The sequence below is a fragment of the Triticum urartu genome, chromosome 7A (assembly GCF_056163025.1).
Source record: "Triticum urartu cultivar PI428250 chromosome 7A, HENAU_Tu73, whole genome shotgun sequence".
Lineage (NCBI taxonomy): Eukaryota > Viridiplantae > Streptophyta > Magnoliopsida > Poales > Poaceae > Triticum > Triticum urartu.
In genome coordinates, this window is record NC_141879.1 from 742,261,473 (window position 1) to 742,280,568 (window position 19,096).

At 45.0% G+C, this 19,096-nt stretch overlaps 2 long non-coding RNA genes across 2 annotated transcripts; both read left to right on the forward strand.

The window, feature by feature from the left end:
- Positions 1-1,478: 1,478 nt before the first annotated feature.
- On the forward strand, positions 1,479-4,366 carry LOC147962606 (uncharacterized). The gene is made up of 4 exons (XR_015611810.1): positions 1,479-1,757; positions 1,955-2,018; positions 3,061-3,140; positions 3,230-4,366. It is a non-coding gene; the product is annotated as an uncharacterized LOC147962606 (long non-coding RNA).
- Positions 4,367-15,519: 11,153 nt separating this feature from the next.
- LOC147962607 (uncharacterized) lies at positions 15,520-16,982 on the forward strand. The gene is made up of 2 exons (XR_015612210.1): positions 15,520-16,562; positions 16,655-16,982. It is a non-coding gene; the product is annotated as an uncharacterized LOC147962607 (long non-coding RNA).
- The last annotated feature ends 2,114 nt before the right edge of the window (positions 16,983-19,096 follow it).

Genomic DNA, 19,096 nt, shown 5'->3' on the forward strand with positions numbered 1-19,096 from the left:
TTTGTTTGTCGATAGCTATCAAAAGGTTCGCTACCCAATTTAAGCCACCTTCACGTATTTTAGATGCAACACTTACAAAAGTGAGATAAAATTTAGATGGATAGCTCAGCCGAGAAAACACATTTTTTTTCTCCTTTGATTTCTTCTTGTCCAGGCCAGGAACCATCTTGCGCACAACCAGATTCATGTTCTTTGATTCCCTTTTCCATCAAGGTAAACCCTTCGGTCCCCGACTGTCTTTGTTCAATTGTCGTTCTCAATCAATTTGTAGTCCATGTCTTCAGGTCATGTACTCCCTCCGATCCATATTACTTGTCGCTGAAACGGATGTATCTAGACGTATTTCAGTGTTAGATACATCCGTTTGAGCTACAACTAATTTGGATCGGAGGTAGTTCATTTTTTGACATGTAGATCATATACTTTTAGCTGTATAGTTTACAGCTAGAGCATAACGAGCACCCATCTTCAGATTTGTTCCTTGATCTTCCTATGTAGAACATTTGTATGTACTTGAATTTTAGTTTGGGATCCAGATAGATTGGCTCATAGATTTATGATGTCATATACTGCCTGCTGAAACATGGAATTGATATTCTACTCCCTCCGTCCCACAATATAAGAACGTTTTTCAAGAGCTTGAAAAACGTTCTTATATTGTGGGACAGAGGGAGTACCAGTTAGTCAATGCTTTTCATAGTTGCTAAGCAGTGGACGTGGGCATCTTAATTCCTAAACACACCATTTCCAGTTATTTTTATGACTCTAAAATTAGGTATTATACATACTTTGTATGAGATTTAAAAATTTCAAAAAATTAGGTCTATTTAATGATAGAACTAAGGGACGATCGGTCCAAATTTGGGCAGGTCACCGTCCAGCCGCCTGATTTCAGCGATTGCAACCATGGATTTCGCGTCCCTGTTTCGCCCGCCTCCCCCCTGCACGGGATTGACTCTGCCCCTGCCTCCCTGTCCCGCTTCCCCATGCGTCCCCTGCCTCCGCCTGTGTATACCTCGCCCCTACCTGCTTGCAGCTCTAGGGGGGAGGTGTGGAGCCAAGGGAGGGGAATGGGTGAACAAGGGAGGATGAGATGGTGAGAGCAAGCAAAACAAGAGGACAAGAGATATGGTGAATCGGGACACGACGGGAGACACGATCTCTCACGATCCGATGACCTCGCGCACGACCGGCTGACTCTGTCGGTCGGCTGGGTAAAATCGTTTGCCTAGATTTAATGTATTGTAGCTAAGACGTGCGTTGCACGTGCAAGCTTACTAGTAAGAGAAGGTAGAATTAAAACCATTCAGCTGCGCATCAAGGGCGCCTTCTCGCGCTGTCCACGTGGCAAGGCTTTACTGTGCGTCGTCCAACCCACGTACGCCGTACAATTGAGAAAAAGAAAGAAATCTTATGAGGGAAGTAAAAGGCCTCGGTACGCACGTACGCAGCCCAACCCACTCCACGTTCTCTGCCTCCACACGCAACCTCTCCTCTCACTCGTGTGCATCTTCCTCCCGGCGGCATCTTCCCCGAGCGAGGCGGCAGCCTGGAGACGCGGCGTCCCGCCGTCCAGATCGAACCGAGCGGGAGGGGAGAACCACCACCACCTTCTCATGTTGCTCGTCTCCACCACGCCTCGTCTGCGCCGCATGGTGATGACCGGCGGCATAGCCGGCGTTGGCGGCAGTGGTCGATCCCTCGACTTCCGTATCTTCTGAAGGCCGACGCTAACAAGGGCCCCTCTCCCTCCATCCGTGAGTTCCATGCTTCGTCTCTTCGGTCCCCAGCCTCCATTGTTTCCGCGAAATCCCAACGCCGCTTTGTTTGCCCGGGCTCAGATGCGCTGCAGATAGGGGACCCATGTGTTGGCTAGACTAGCTTCAAAAAATCAAGCATGGGTTATTTGACTTTTGCAATTGATGGTTTAATTGTTGAAATTGGAGCTTCGCAGGGGCATGTTCCTCACCGGCGTCATGAGAGAGTGGGGCCAGGTCAAGGCCCCTTCACTTGGCCGGGTAAGATCCACACTTCTCTTTCGGTTTTCCACGAAAAATGCTGATTCTATTGACTGCAAGTACTTCATCCGTTCCGAATTAGTTGACTCAAATTTGTCTAGATACGGATATATCTAGACATGTTTTAGTGTTAGATACATCCATATCTAGGTAAATCCAAGTCAACTAATTTGGAACGGAGGGAGTAGTTGGCTAATTTCTTTCATACCCATTATATGATGGACATCTCCTATTTCTCTTTTGGTTTCTTCTTCTTGCTTTTTCTGCTCCTTTGGATTTTTGCTGGGGTATTTTGGCTGTTTGTTGAGTGTTTGGTCCTTGGATTTTAGCTGTTCACTTTCCTTTTCTTCTCTTTCTTTGATTTTTCTTTTGGATGATCTTCTCCTGATTGACACTGTATGGTTTATGTGCTGTTTCGTCTCTTGATATTTAATCATACATTCATGTCACATGGAATTCGGAGAAGCTGAGAAACATATCTCTGCTGACGAAAATAAGTGAATCTGTGAATTGGAGGATATGTTCTCACCTTCTTAATGCTCACATCCTCCTCCCATTAATTTGAATGCTACTTAACCAGCTTCCATTGCCAGCAAATGAAATAGTCTCTGGAGCATTAGACTATTTTAGGTCATTACATAGTGTTAAATTGATTTAGAGGCAAACCTGACCAAGCAAAACTAAACCATCTTACTATTATGTTAAAAGGTTTTGCACTTCCGAGGATCAATGGTAGAATTTTAGCTTAGTTACTTAGCTTGATGTCTTTTTTATAGGATAGGTTTGGAGCCCGCGTCTACTTTTCGCTAAGTTGGAGCCTTAGCTCCAAACACTTTATAATATTCATCTCAGTTATTTATAAATTTAGCATATAATTCTTCTCACTCAATGATATTTAAGCCTCTTCCATATGCCATTTCATTTGGTTATCAGTTGATCCAATTAAAGGTTTCATTTTTCATTACATTTTTGTGCTTGGGGCCCTTTCTATTTTCTGCTGAAGGCATTTGAATTAACCTGATTACTGTCCCAAACTGTGCAGATGTTCCACGAGATGGTCCAATGGTGGAATACGAGAAGAGAATTGCATCAGGAGATCTTGTAGATTGTGATAGCTTCCAGGTTATCGAATTTGACCTGATCAATGCATTTCTTGCATGACTTCCTTCATTCTTGGTTATTGATACATGGTTTCCATTTGCCCTTGACAGTGTTGATAATGTGCACATGCACATCAAAACATTTTAAATCGGTTGCTGCGGGTGGCAGTGCTCTGGAAGCACAAGGGTAGCGCGGTGCACAACTCCGGTTGTTCAAGGCACTGCGGCACAGCCACGTCGGCCTGCGTGCACCCCAAGTTCTTCCACACCAACCTGACCTCCTACAAGTGGGCATTCGGAGGTTTGGCGCCCTTGCCCATCCATTCTTTGATGTGGTTTGGTGTGGTGGAGATGTAATTTTATGATAGTCTTCAGTTTGTCGGAACAAAGGGTACCAGGTAACTACAAGATGCATTGCTTGCTGGTTTGTCACGATATTTAACCTGATGGGAGATAAGATGAATACCTTGCTGGTTTCGTATGATATTTGGCCTGAGTGGAGATAAGATGAATTGCTTGCTGGTTTGTCACAATATTTAATCTGATGGGAGATAAGATGAATACCTTGCTGGTTTGGTATGATATTTGGCCTGAGTGGAGATAAGATGAATTGCTTGCTGGTTTATCTGAGTAACTTGGTTGCACTAATACTAAAAGCACATGTTATCCATTTCTCCCTTGCTATTTCTGTTTGGGGAAGATTATAGTTTGACCACTCAGTAGAAATCAAATGCTTCACATTGGAATGTTTGTTGGATAAGAAGGTAGAAAAACTAAGAGACTGGATTTTTGACTCCTGGGTGTACAGACACCCCACTATCCCACCATTCGCGTCATTTCAGTTTCTCTTGAGATATGGACCATTGCCTGCCACTCGTTTGTGATTAGCAGAGGACATAAACAGTAATCTGAGCGGCCCTATAGGGCATTGTTTATTCGAGATTCCTCTGACTCGGCCACGTTCTAGCCACTACGCATTCCCGTGACTCCAGTGAATAAAGTAGACAACAAAGTTGACCATGACTCCGCTTATTAATAACTCCCATGGGCACAACACTGATACGTCAAAAGTGCAAAGTACCACTAAGGAGAAAGCCGAAAGGAAATGAACCTAATAAAAATCTAACACGAACAACTTTCTCTCTTTTAGTAAAACTGTTCTCTCCTCACTTCTCTTATTTTCCCTATGGCCCCTCTCTCCTCTCATTACTCCTCTCTCTGACACATGTTCGCATGGAAGACACAAAACATCTTCTCTCTCCACTAGTGCAGAACCGGGCAATAGCACCGGTTCGTAAGGCCCTTTAGTGCCGGTTCCATAACCGGCACTAAAGTGTGGTCACTAAAGGCCCCCCCACTTTAGTACCGGTTCAGCACGAACCGGTGCTAAAGGGCAACCACGTGGCACGAGCTAGCTCCGGGGGCCGGGAGCCTTTTAGTACCGGTTGGTAACACCAACCGGTACTAAAATGTTTGGGGTTTTTATGGTTTTATGATTTCTTTTTCATTTAATTTTGTGTTTTCCATTTTAATTCTTTTTCGTTTGCTGGTATTTTACGATACTACACATTGTACATGTTATGCATATATATATATATATATAAATAGAATTTCTAGTAGAACCAATCATATATATATCATCAGTGTCTCACAAACCACCATATTAATTCACACATACACACATGTATAGCTATATACAATTTCTCCTACATATGCATGTTGCCTTCGGAGCCAGTGGCATTAGCCTAATTGGTGCCTTCGGAGCACGATGACAATTGGAAGTGGTTCATGACCTGGTCGATGGGGGCGGTAGTGATTAATAGTATTCTCCCTTCGGATTTATGACCTGGTCGAGCAAAAATCCCGCTATTTCCTCTTGAAGTGCTTCTACGCACTCCGTTTCTAGGAGCTTGTCCCGCACCTCTTTGAACTGTTAAGAAGGAGATCAATATGCACGTGTATTACTTGTGTGACTAGATATCGATAATGGTGTAAAAATTGTGAATAGTGTTCTGACAAGCGTACCCATTCCTGTCTTTGAGATCTGCTCCTTTCGGACGCCATCATGCGAATGTTCTCGCAAACGCAGAATGCACACAGATTAGTCCCCTGCGCCTGCTTCAGGGCCTTTATTATGAGAATGGAATTTAATTTGATCAGATAATAATTAATCAAGCATGATAATTAAAGAGATGGCAGCTAGCTAGCTAGCTAGTACTACTTAATTACTTACCTTGGGTCGAAACCATTTCAGCTGTCGTTTCCATTCGCCTTCCGTGACGCTGATGAACCTTGCCCAAGCCCTGCCCGCCGACAAAGAAAATGAATAAAGGGGTTATTAAATAGTTCATATCATGAAATGACGAACTAAATAGGCCGAGATATATAGTTAATAATGATTGAAATTACCTGTTGACTATCCCAAACAAGATGTTATAGTCACTATTTGCTTTGAGTAGTGAGTCCAGTATTTGAACTGTTCCGGCGTCAACTTTAATGATACACAAGATCCAGTGAAATCTGCATGCACACACGTTTGCATGTCTTAATTAAGCGGGCATATGTAAGCAAAAACATGTAGCTAGCTAGTAGGAAAAAACAGAGAATTTGTAGTACAAGAAAGTGTGACTCACTGGAAGTTGTAAGGAACTAGTATATCTTCATTGTATTTGAGGCGCTTCAAAACTCTAGCATGCTGTCCTCTACCTGCTTTTCATGATGCTTGTTTATTGTCCATGTGTATTCATTAACGGTGTTTGGGTCAATGAACCCAATGCCATAGCATCCACCTTTTCTCATTTCATACATCTTCATCCTGCATAATACCACAGAAAAGAATATAGTGAGGATAATTACAGGTAATGATTGATCAAAAGGATCACTACAGCTAGCTTGAGACATAAATTACAGAAAGAAATCACTTACAGACAATAGCAACTGACGATAGATTTGTCGAGTGCGTCTTGATTGTATAACTGAAACAGTTCAGAATACTCAACGGTCATAGGTTTCTCATGGTAGTAATGATCCTTTCTGACTTGCACCATGAGGGACTCTCGATCGGATCTCTTGGTAATGTCCATGTACCATTGATGCAATTCATACATTCTTGTTGGGAGCTTCTTGACCTCTTCTGGCTTGACCATAGGTTGGCCCCGGGCATATTTTTGTTTTATTTCCTCCTCTGTAAGCACAGGCATGTCCTCGATCTCGAGGAGTTGTCCAACAGTGATTTTGAGAGTTTCAGCCTGCATTATATGCTCCTGGGTTATTACCACATCGCCCACCTCGGGAACGTAAACTGTTTGGCCACAATAATATTGGGCGCGCGTACTGTCACGTGTTGTTGGCGGCACAACAAGCAGGGGGATCGATTGCGCCGCCTGTTCTCCTAGCTGGGCAACGGTTTTCCCGCATTTTTTGACAGCTGCTTGTTGTTTGCTCGAGCTCGAGCTCGCCTCCTTCTGTAGACGTTGTCGATGTAACTTCCTGATGTGGCGCTCATAGTCTGTGTCAACAGGCTGAGGAGCTGGTGGTTGAGCCATACGAATGAAGTGGTCAACTACTTCCACAGGCACTTTCTCCCTTGGCGGCGGTGGTGGTTTCGGTCCAAAATGGGCGTCGACTTCTGCCCGCACTATGGCATTGGTTTGGTCCTCGGTCCTGTCGTAAGCCCTCTCCGGAAGAGTAGTAGTGAGGTTTGGAGCATATTTATATCGCTTGCCTCCGCCTGTACTTCCTGTACTATGACCTCGACTCGTACCGCTACGCACCATAGCAACGGGGTGTCTCTTCTGCGATTGCTGAGGCGGCGGAGACGGCTCACGGGGCTGAGTTGGACGAGGAGGAGTGCCCTGAAGCTGTGCTGGACTTGCAGTGGCCTGAGGTTGTGCCAGACTTGGAGGAGGAGTGGACGTCTGACGCTGTGTCGGACTTGGAGGAGGAGTGGCCTGACACTTCGCCGGACTTGGAGGAGGAGGAGTGGCCTCACGCGTTGGTGGACTTGGAGGAGCGGGAGTCTGCTGACTCGGTGGCGGACTTCGACGAGGAGTCGGGTGACGCGGTGTCGGTGGCCTTCGAAAGATGATGCAATCCTTTCTCCATAGGATGATATGATGTTTGGCATCTCCGAGTGTGTGCTCCTCGTCACCTCCAGGAATGTCAAGCTCTAGCCCCGAATATTGGTCCACCACCTCATCAACCACGACACGAGCATAGCCTGCGGGAATCGGGTTGCAATGGAAGGTTGCATCGGGGGAATTTGTATAAGCAATGCCGTCCGCCACCTTCATGGATATGTTCTTAATTTTGAAGTGTAGCTCGCAGTTAGTGTTCTCCGCGATGTCATCCATGGGTTATCTATCCAGCATTGCGTCAAACGGGGCGGAACCCACGCTGCTTCTCGGCATGGATGGGGCGGTGGTATCCAATGCTGGATCATCCGCTAGCTGCTGCAGCTGCTGAGACCCCCTTTGCTGGCTAAGTGAGTCAATCTGCTCCTGCTGCCGCTGGAATTTGATTGCCAAGTCCGCGTGCGCTGATTCTAGGCCTTGGAGGCGTTCATAGTCGAGCTTCCTCTGCTCCTCCTCCATCTTCCTCTTCTTCTCCTCCACAATCTTCTTTCTCGCACGGGTTCTGTAGTCGGCGTTCCAGTCCAAAAACCCCTCATACCACGGAATAGCGCCCATGCCTCGTGTTCTTCCCGGGTGTTCAGGATTTCCCAGGGCACGCGTAAGCTCGTCGTTCTCTCTGTTGGGCTCGAACAACCCGGATCGAGCCTCTTCTATTGCAACAAGTCGCTTAACTTTGGCTCCGTCCAGACATGCCTTCTTGGAAACTTTGCCTGTTTTCGGGTCCAACTCCCCCCATGCGCATAGAACCAAGTCCTGCACCTGGGGGGCCAGCTCAATGTTTCTGGAGTGACACTTGCATCTAGCATCTTTTTCTCAGACTTATCCCACTTAGGCATTCCCAGCGCATAGCCACCTGGCCCCAGCTTATGGAACTTATCCTTTTTTGCGGCATTGGCCTTGTTTATTCTTGACCGTTCCTTAGATAATTCTGAATCCTTGAATTTCACGAAATCGTCCCAATGAGCACTTTGATTCTCTAGTGTTCCCTCGAATACTGGAGTCTTCCTTCCTCCCTTGACGTACTTGTCCCATTCACGATTCTTGTGGTTCTTGAATGCAACCGCCATCTTCTTAAGAGCAGCGTCCTTGACTTTCAGCAGATCTGCTTCTGTGAAATGATCTGGTAGGGTGAAATGTTCCATGAGAGTATCCCAAAGCAGACTTTTTTGTCTGTCATCGACAAAGGTAAGATCTGGACGTGGCTTTGCTGGCTCTCTCCATTCTTGAAGGGAGATCGGGAGTTGGTGCTTCACAAGAACTCCGCACTGACGAATGAACTTGTCCGCAATCTTCTTAGGCGCTAATGGTTCGCCATTAGGTTTGATTGCCTCGATATTATACTTTACGCCCTCCTTCAACTTTTTGTTCGGGCCTCGTTTCGTCCTGTTGCCTGAAGATTTGCTCGATCCGGATGGCTGAAAGAAGAAAGATCGATTCGTTAATATATCTTCAACTCATTTAAAACATGTGATGATCACCAGATGCCTGCTTATATAAATATATATACCTCTCCGGTGTTGTCATAATCGTAGTTCATGACTTCATCAATTCGGTCGTCGCGATCGAATACCATATCACCCTCTCCGGTGTTGTTTAGAAATTCGGAGCCGTCATAATCTTCTTCACTCTGATCATCATCTGGCCCGCGTATTATATCGAACATGGTCTGTTCTCCCTCTCTGTCGGTATTGTCCGCCATAGCTTTTATTTAACTATGCCAAAAGAAATATGAAACAATTTAGTATTCAAATTACATCGTCTCGAATAATAGATATAATCTCGAATACATCGTCTCGAATAATAGATATAATCTCGAATACATCGTCTCGAATAATAGATATAATCTCAAATACATCGTGTCGAATAATAGATATAATCTCGAATACATCGTCTCGAATAATATATAATCTCGAATACATCGTCTTGAATATTATATATCGAGTACATCACTGGCTAGGTAGCTAATAAAGATCGAATACTACAGAAGAATCTAGGACACTCGCGGTTCATGCGGCCCGGGCGGTGGACACCCAAAGAGAAGGAACCCTCACAGGATCATAGCTGAAGTGAGATCCCTGAAGAAACTGCCAGGTATTGGAGAACCTGCCGCCCTTTAACGCAACCATGTAGCGATGGACGTGCTCGTCCTCCTCCCTGACACGGCGACGTACCACCTCCGGCGGGGCCGGCTTCCTCCGCACTGAAACTGGCCCCCGCGAACGCCACCAAATGAGATCAGGGTCGATGACGGGACCCGGGGCCGGGTTCCTCATCAAGCGGCGTGCCCCTCCAGGCAGCACCTCCCAGTGCCAGCCCGGCAGAGCCCAGTCCCGGACATGGGTCAGTCGGACGTCGTCGCGGACGGGTCGACGGCGAGGATGCGGGCTGGGCATCGTCGAGAACAAATACTAGCTATATGCCAGCAAAAAGTAACATTTTTTAATGATTGGATTTTGATAACTAAAATTTCTAACATTTCTATATAACTAACATTTCTATAACATTTTTCTAATATTTCTAGAACTAAAAAAAAGAAAAATTTCTAACTTTTTTATAACTATTTCTATAACTAAAAAACAGAAAAATTTCTAACAATTCTAACATTATTAACTATTCTAACAATTCTAACATTTCTAACTATTTCTGAAAAACAGAAACATTTCTAACAATTTCTAAAAAACAGAAAAATTTCTAACAATTCTAAATTTTTTATAACTATTTCTATAACTAAAAAACAGAAAAATTTCTAACAATTCTAACATTTCTAACTATTCTAACAATTCTAACATTTCTATCTATTCTAACAATTCTAACATTTCTAACTATTTAAAAAAACAGAAAAATTTCTAACAATTTCTAAAAAACAGAAAAATTTCTAAATATTTGTATAACTAAAAAACAAAAAATGTGTGTGTGTGTGCTTACCGGCGAGGCGAGAGGCGACGGGACGGCGACGAGCGCGGCGACGACGGGGATGACGACGATGGGGACAGGGACATGGCGGCGATGACGGGGACGGGGACGTACGGGCCGGGGCGGCGGCGACGACGGGGACGTACGGGGCGGCGACGACGGGGACGGGGACGACGCGGGACGGGCCGGGACGGGGCGGCGGTGACGTCGGGGACGGGGCGGCGACGGGGGCGGCGACGAGGGATGGAGACGTACGGGGGCGGAGGGTGATGGTGCAGAGGAGAAGAAGCAGATGAGAAACTGAAATTTTCGTAAGTGTTGTTTATATAGGAGGGGCCTTTAGTACCGGTTGGAGCCACCAACCGGTACTAAAGGCCTGTTTTGGCCAGGCCAAGCGGCGGGAAGCGACCCCCTTTAGTACCGGGTGGTGGCTCCAACCGGTACTAAAGGCCCCCCCTTTAGTACCGGTTGGTGCCACGACCCGATACTAAAGGGGGTGCGCTGGCGCAGGTGCGGTGCGCAAGTTTAGTCCCACCTCGCTAGCCGAGGGGCGACCGCACTGGTTTATAAACCCCCGTGCGGTAGCTCTCTCGAGCTCCTCTCCAAAGCAGGCCTACTGGGCCTACATGTTCTGTGCTGCCCTGTTGGCCTACTGGGCCTTTGCGGGCCTGCATCCTGGCCCAACAATAACAGGTTGGGTTTCTAGTCGTATGCAGGCCGCTCTGGCCTAGTAGGCGGGCTTTTTTTATTTTTTTGCTTTATTTATTTTTGAGTTGTTTTTTTGTGTATTTAGAGTTTCTTTGTGAATATTTTTGCTTTAGGTACAAAAAATTACAAACTTTCTGTTAGTGCCCGTAGTTTTCAAATTTGAATAGTTTAAATTTTGAATTATTTGAAATTAGTGTGAATCACTAGTTTGTGAATAACTTAACTTTAAAAATCAGTAAAGGCATGAAAGAATTTGTTTGCACATAAAATTTCTTCGCGTTTCAAATGCCAAAACACATAATTAACTACTCTAACTATTACAGAGATTCCCTTTTGGGTGTGAAACACAGAAGAAAGTGATGATAGTGAAGCTGATCACATCCCAGATCTTTGGGTGTGAAACTATTTCTTCGCGTGTGTCCCTTTGCGCCGTAACCATGGAAAATCTTCATCATTTAACGGGATGCTCGGGTCAATATTCACTGTGAATGGAGCAATTTCATTAAACTTTTCATAATTTTCTGACTTGTCTGTCTTGTCATCCACTCTCACGATGTTTCTCTTTCCAGAAAGAACTATGTGCCGCTTTGGCTCATCGTACGATGCATTCGCTTCCTTATCTTTTTTATTTCTTGGCTTGGTAGACATGTCCTTCACATAGAAAACCTGTGCCACATCATTGGCTAGGACGAATGGTTCGTCTGCATACGCAAGATTGTTGAGATCCACTGTTGTCATTCCGTACTGCGGGTCTTCCGTTACCCCGCCTCGTGTCATATTGACCCATTTGCACCGAAACAAAGGGACCTTCAAACCACGTCGATAGTCAAGTTCCCATATGTCCTGTATATAACCATAATATGTTTCCTTTCCCGTCTTGGTTTTTGCATCAAAGCGGACACCACTGTTTTGGTTGGTGCTCTTCTTATCTTGGGCGATCGTGTAAAATGTATTACCATTTATCCCGTACCCTTTGAAAGTCATTATATTCAAAGATGGTAACTGGGACAGCAAGTACAGGTCATCTTCAATAGAGGTGTCATTGCGAAACTCCTGGTTTGTTCACTTGTAATCCAGTCATCAGACCGCTCCGGGTGTTTGGAGCGTAGCAAATTCTTGTGTTCATCCATATACGGAGCCACCAAGGCGGAATTCTGTAGAACTGTGTAGTGTGCTTCAGTGAGAGAATGTCCGTCCATACATATTATTTGTTCCCCTCCTAGCGTGCCTTTTCCATCCAGTCTGCCCTTATGCCGCGATTCAGGAACACCAATCGGCTTAAGGTTAGGAATAAAGTCAATACAAAACTCAATGACCTCCTCATTTTGACGGCCCTTGGAGATGCTTCCTTCTGGCCTAGCACGATTATGAACATATTTCTTTAAGACTCCCATGAACCTCTCAAAGGGGAACATATTGTGTAGAAATACAGGACCCAAAATGTTAATCTCTTCGCATAGGTGAACTAGGACGTGCGTCATGATGTTGAAGAAGGATGGTGGGAACACCAACTCAAAACTGACAAGACATTGCACAAAATCATTCTCTAACTTGGTATGATTTCTGGATCGATTACCTTCTGAGAGATTGCATTGAGAAATGCACATAGCTTCACAATGGCTAATCTAACGTTTTCCGGTAGAAGCCCCCTCAATGCAACCGAAAGCAGTTGCGTCATAATCACATGGCAGTCATGAGACTTTAGGTTCTGGAACTTTTTCTCTGCCATGGTTATTATTCCCTTTATATTCGACGAGAAGCCAGACGGTACCTTAATACCGAGCAGGCATTCAAAGAAGATTTCCTTCTCTTCTTTGGTAAGAGCGTAGCTTGCATGACCCTGATGTATGCCGTCTTTTCCGTGCATACGTTGCTGGTCCTCTCGTGCCTCAGGTGTATCTTTTGTCTTCCCATACACGCCCAAGAAGCCAAGCAGGTTCACACAAAGATTCTTCGTCACGTGCATCACGTCGATTGCGGAGCGGACCTCTAGGTCTTTCCAATAGGGCAGGTCCTAAAATATAGATTTCTTCTTCCACATGGGTGCGCCTCCGTCAGCGTCATTCAGAACAGGTTGTTCACCAGGACCCTTTCCAAAGACCACCTTCAAATCCTTGACCATATCATGTACATCAGCACCAGTACGGTGGCGAGGCTTCGTCCGGTGATCCGCCTCACCTTTGAAATGCTTGCCTTTCTTTCTTACGGGATGCCTGCTCGAAAGAAATCGACGATGTCCCAGGTACACATTCTTCTTACAATTAGCCAAATATATACTGTCGGTATCGTCCAAACAGTGCGTGCATTCGCGGTATCCCTTGTTTGTCTGTCCTGAAAGGTTACTGAGAGCAGGCCAATCATTGATGGTCACAAACAGCAACACCTTTAGGTCAAATTCTTCCCCCATGTGCTCATCCCATGCACGTACACCTGTTCCATTCCACAGTTGTAACAGTTCTTCAACTAATGGCCTTAGGTACACATCAATGTCGTTGCCGGGTTGCTTAGGGCCTTGGATGAGCACTGACATCATAACGAACTTCCGCTTCATGCACAACCAAGGAGGAAGGTTATACAAACATAGAGTCACAGGCCAGGTGCTATGGTTGCTGCTCTGCTCCCCAAAAGGATTAATGCCATCTGCGCTTAGACCAAACCATACGCTCCTTGCGTCATCTGCAAACTCCTTCCCGTACTTTCTTTCGATTTTTCTCCACTGCGACCCGTCAGCGGGTACTCTCAACTTTCCGTCTTTCTTACGGTCTTCTCTGTGCCATCGCATCTCCTTGGCATGCTCTTTGTTTTGGAACAAACGTTTCAACCGTGGTATTATAGGAGCATACCACATCACCTTGGCAGGAATCTTCTTCCTGGGGCGCTCGCCCTCGACATCACCAGGGTCATCGCGGCTGATCTTATAGCGCAATGCACCACATACCGGGCAAGCGTTCAAATCCTCGTACTCACCGTGGTAGAGGATGCAATCATTAGGGCATGCATGTATCTTCTGCACCTCTAACCCTAGAGGGCAGACAACCTTCTTTGCTTCGTACGTACTCTCGGGCAATTCGTTGTCCTTTGGAAGCATATCCTTTATCATTACCAGCAACTTTCCAAATCCCTTGTCAGATACACCATTCTCTGCCTTCCATTGCAGCAATTCCAGTGTGGTGCCCAGCTTTTTCTTGTCACCTACGCAATTCGGGTACAACAATTTTTTGTGCTCCTCTAACATGCGCTGCAACTTCTTCTTCTCCAAATCACTTGCGCAGTTTCTCTTTGCATCAGCAATGGCCCGACCTAGATCATCAACGGGCTCATCTGATGCCTCTTCTTCAGCTTCTTCCCGCATTGCCGGCTCAGCTTCTTCCCGCATTACCGGCTCAGCTTCTTCCCCCATTGTTGTATCATCGTATTCAGGGAACCCATGGCCAGGATAGCTGTCGTCGTCCTCTTCTTCTTCATTATCTTCCATCATAACCCCTCTTTCTCCGTGCTTGGTCCAAACATTATAGTGGGGCATGAAACCGGACGTAAACAGGTGGACGTGAATGGTTCTTGACGTAGAGTAATTGTGACCATTCTTACAGCGAGCACATGGACAAGGCATAAAACCATCCGCCCGCTTGTTTGCCTCAGCCGCAAGTAGAAAAGTATGCACGTCCTCAACGAACTGGGGAGAGCATCGGTCATCGTACATCCATTGCCGACTCATCTTCATTACACAACACCGAATAGACCAAATTAATACAAGTTCATACATAAAGTTCATACAACACTTAAATGCAACAAACAAATAACTCTCTAGCTAAAGCATTTAAATGAAACAACAAATACGATCAAGATTGCAACTAAGGTAACAATGGATCCAACAGCATAATGATACCAAGCCTCACTATCGATGGCATATTTTCTAATCTTTCTAATCTTCAAGCGCATTTTCTCCATCTTGATCTTGTGATCATCGACGACATCGGCAACATGCAACTCCAATTCCATCTTCTCCCCCTCAATTCTTTTCAATTTTTCTTTCAAGTACTCGTTTTCTCTTTCAACTAAATTTAACCTCTCGACAATAGGGTCGGTTGGAATTTCCAGTTCACATACCTCCTAGAAAAAATTGCATATAAATCAAATACTAGTACATATATATATCCTCCCAAATTACTAAACTCACAAATTAATCACTATATAAAGCATTGCAAGAGCTAATCTAGCAATGAGAGATGAAAGGACAAAGTTGCTAACCTTTGTGATCATTTGAATGGATGGGGGCCTTCAAATCTTGAAAAATTTTGGGCAAAATGTGTGATGAGCTCGAGAGGAAGAGGGGAAGAACAGAGAGGAGAGGGAAAGGGGAAGAACAGAGCGAGCTCGGGTGGACGAAGGGTTTATGTAGGACGACCTTTAGTACCGGTTCGTGCCAAGAACCGATACTAAAGGGGCTGGAGGGGCCCCAGTCTGACAACATCCTGCCACCACTCTCATTAGTAGGTTCGCCACGAACCGGTACTAATGAAAGCGGCCCGGCTAGCCGTTGGAACCAGCACTAATGTATACATTAGTGCCGGCTCAAATACAAACCGACATTAATGTGCTTCACATTTGACCCTTTTTCTACTAGTGCTCTCATGTCTATTCTTCTCTCTCTCCATTCATCTGACTTTGTACAGTGACCTGCCTCTCACTTGTCTCTTTCGATAGGCTCACAGTGACCTGCATGCCTAGTGCTGCGACCGACGCAGCTGTTTTAAATAATCTGGATAAGCATGCTTCCCTGCAAATTGTTTGCCATACGACAAACTAGAGCACGAATCTCAGCGGGACTCAACACATGGGATAAGCGGGGGTCGGGACTCCCGGGACTTGTCACACCTTTTCGAAATGGTGTGGCACTCTCATGGCTTTTCTTCTTTATTATGTTTGATGTTCAAGATACCTGCGGTTATGCCACCATGTAAAATATTTTTACTTCTCTCTTGGTGTGCAGCTATATCTGAAATTCTTGATAATGCAGTAGATGAGGTTTGTAATATCTTCCAACATCTTATATGAACTAGATACTCTCTATTTAAATTGCATGATAATACTCAAATGTCCGAAACACGTAGTATTCTGTTGTAAGCTGAAAATTTGAGATGACACATTCCTGTTTCTGGAAAAACCATGCTATACTGCCATCACATCTATTTATTTATTTTGTTATATTCCTGTATTATAACACAAATGCTCTGTTGATCAGCATGTTAATAACTTCACTCCCTAACATATGCTCATCATTGATGGCGGCGACATGGAACAACACTTCTGTGCAATTGGTACTGTAAATTTGGGAACTGAAATAATTATAACCAGTGTTACAAATGTTTGTTGAGGAAAAGTCCTTGCAGCAAACAAGGACCGGAAGCAGGTTTCCTATTTTGACCAGCATTTCCTTTTGTTCCTAATTGTTGGCTCTTTCCTATGGAAGCTCTGAAACAAAATCAAGTGGCCTAAAATTAAGGTCTAATGCTTGATATCTGATTTGAGAAAACTGATTCACAGAATATAAGTAGAAGGTAGACTGTAGCATTCATCATTGTTATCTTACATAGGCAGTTCAACGAACTTCTCCGAGGGGATATTGAGAATGATGACGGCGACGAGCAAGACGACATCTGTGAAGTTTTGCTGGAGAGCCTGAAGTCAGGGTGCGTTCAATCGAGCACACTCGCTTCTTTCAGAATTCGTATAATCATCAGAACTAGCCATGCCAAAGATATGAAGTGGAACACATTTGCAGGGAGGGAAGTTGAGAAGCCAGGACACCAACGGTGCTAAGCCGTGCCATCGAGAGGACAAGGGCTGCCATCAGGGACCTCCAGACCAAGCTCAACATCTCCCTCGCCTCCGTCAGCCCTGTGTCTCAAGAGGGTTGTTGCCGTCGCTGACGGCGAGCTACTCTGGTAGCTTGTGGAGCTCTTTCGAATGTACATGTTACTATAGTGTGCTCGATTGCTCCGTGATGTGTTGTATGTATAGGCTAGCAAGGATGTGGCGAGTCATCGGCTACGTGCACCGGGTTGCACTGATAAAGATTAAGCTATCATCAGCAAACAAAATATGGCTAACCCATGGAGCTCTATACCTTACTCTGATTCCTCTATCAATCCATCCCACATTGTAAAATTTGAGTAATGACGAAAAACCTTCTGCACAAAGGAGGAAAAGATATGGGGAAACCTGATCGCCTTGCCGAAGCCCTTTGGAAAGGGTAAAGTACGGCAAGAGCTCTCCATTAACTCTAACCGAGAATCTAACTGAAGTAACACATTTCATAATTAGCCTGAGAAAGCCCGTGCCATATCCCACCTTCAGCAGAATAGCCTCAAGATAATTCCACTCAACTCGATCGTAGGCCTTCATCATATCTAGTTTGACAGCGCATGAGAAATTTTTCCCTTTCTTTCGTCGCTTCATAGTGTGAACAGTCTTATAAGCTACTAGAACATTATCAGTAATGAGACGTCCCGGTACAAATGCACTTTTTTCTTCACTCATTACCTCATCCAGATCATCTCTCATTCAGTTTGTCACGGCCTTAGTTGCAATTTTGTATGGCACCTGACAGAGAGCAATCGGACAGTACTGTGTAATTGACTGAGGGTGTCGTACCTTAGGGATAAGTGTTATGGAAGTATCATTGAGCCCCGCCGGTAATTCACCTCCATTCAAAAAATCAAGCACTCCCCGAGTCACATCGTCGCCAACAAGTGCCCAGTGTCGCTGAAAAAACCCACCTGTGTAACCATCTACTCCAGGAGCCTTAGAAGGCGCCATCTGAAATAAGGCTTTCCGTACCTCTGCTGGTGTAAAAGGTTTCATAAGTTCCCTGTTCATCTCCTCGGAGATTTTGACAGGAACGAACTGAAGAAGTCCACTAGGATCGACCAATCCTTGGGAAGTATACAAATTTTGGTAGAAAGACTGCATTTCTACCTTATCTTCACTTTCATTCATGCAAACAGAGCCATCTGGATGCATTAGGCCCTGAATTTTATTGATTCTTTTCCTTCGAGCTGCCTGAGCATGAAAATATCATGTATTACGATCGCCATCTCGGAGCAAAGGAACCCGCGAGCGCTGGCGGACCCAGATCTCTTCTTGAGTTAATGCTTCACGCAGCTTTTGGGCAATACTCCTTTCCTCGTCATTGGGACCACGTCCGACCGACCACAGCCGGAGTTTGTCCAATCTTTTCTGCAACTGACGAACTTTGCGAGTTAAACCTCCAAACACCTTAACACCCCACGGTTCAAGCACCCCTTGTAGATGTTTCAGGGAATCAGCAAGGCCTTGGGGACCGGGGGAACGTGTTCGGCTTCTCCACATGTCGGCCACCATGCGATCATAGTCAATATGTGTTTGCCAAACGTTCTCATACCTGAACTGCTTGGCTGACCTGGACCGAAAAGAGTGAGAAGCACGTATTTCAGCAACCACAAAATAGTGATCAGACTCAATCGAACTAAGATGTCACACTCTGATGTGTTGGAAACTTTGCCGAAATTCCTCTATCGAGCATTGCTTTTACATTAGCCTCTCGGGATTGCTGGTTGTCCCATGTAGACGCTGTGCTAGACCAACCTAAATCCTGGAAGGCAATATCATCAATAACTTCTCGGAAGGCTCTCATTTGTGCCTCAGGTCGAAGCGATCTACTAACGTGCTCACAAGCGTAAAGCGTTTCATTGAAGTCTCCCATACAAAGCCATGCCTGATGCGGCGAAGCATGTAATGTATGCATAGAGAGCCAGCTATTATGCCTATCTGTTGTGAAGGAAATATGCCCTAGAGGCAATAATAAAGATATTATTTATTTCCTTATATCATGATAAATGTTTATTATTCATGCTAGAATTGTATTAACCGGAAACATAATACATGTGTGAATACATAGACAAAACAGAGCGTCACTAGTATGCCTCTACTTGACTAGCTCGTTGATCAAAGATGGTTATGTTTCCTAACCATAGACATGAGTTGTCATTTGATTAACAGGATCACATCATTAGGAGAATGATGTGATTGACTTGACCCATTCCGTTAGCCTAGCACTTGATCGTTTAGTTTGTTGCTATTGCTTTCTTCATAACTTATACATGTTCCTATGACTATGAGATTATGCAACTCCCGTTTATCGGAGGAACACTTTGTGTGCTACCAAACGTCACAACGTAACTGG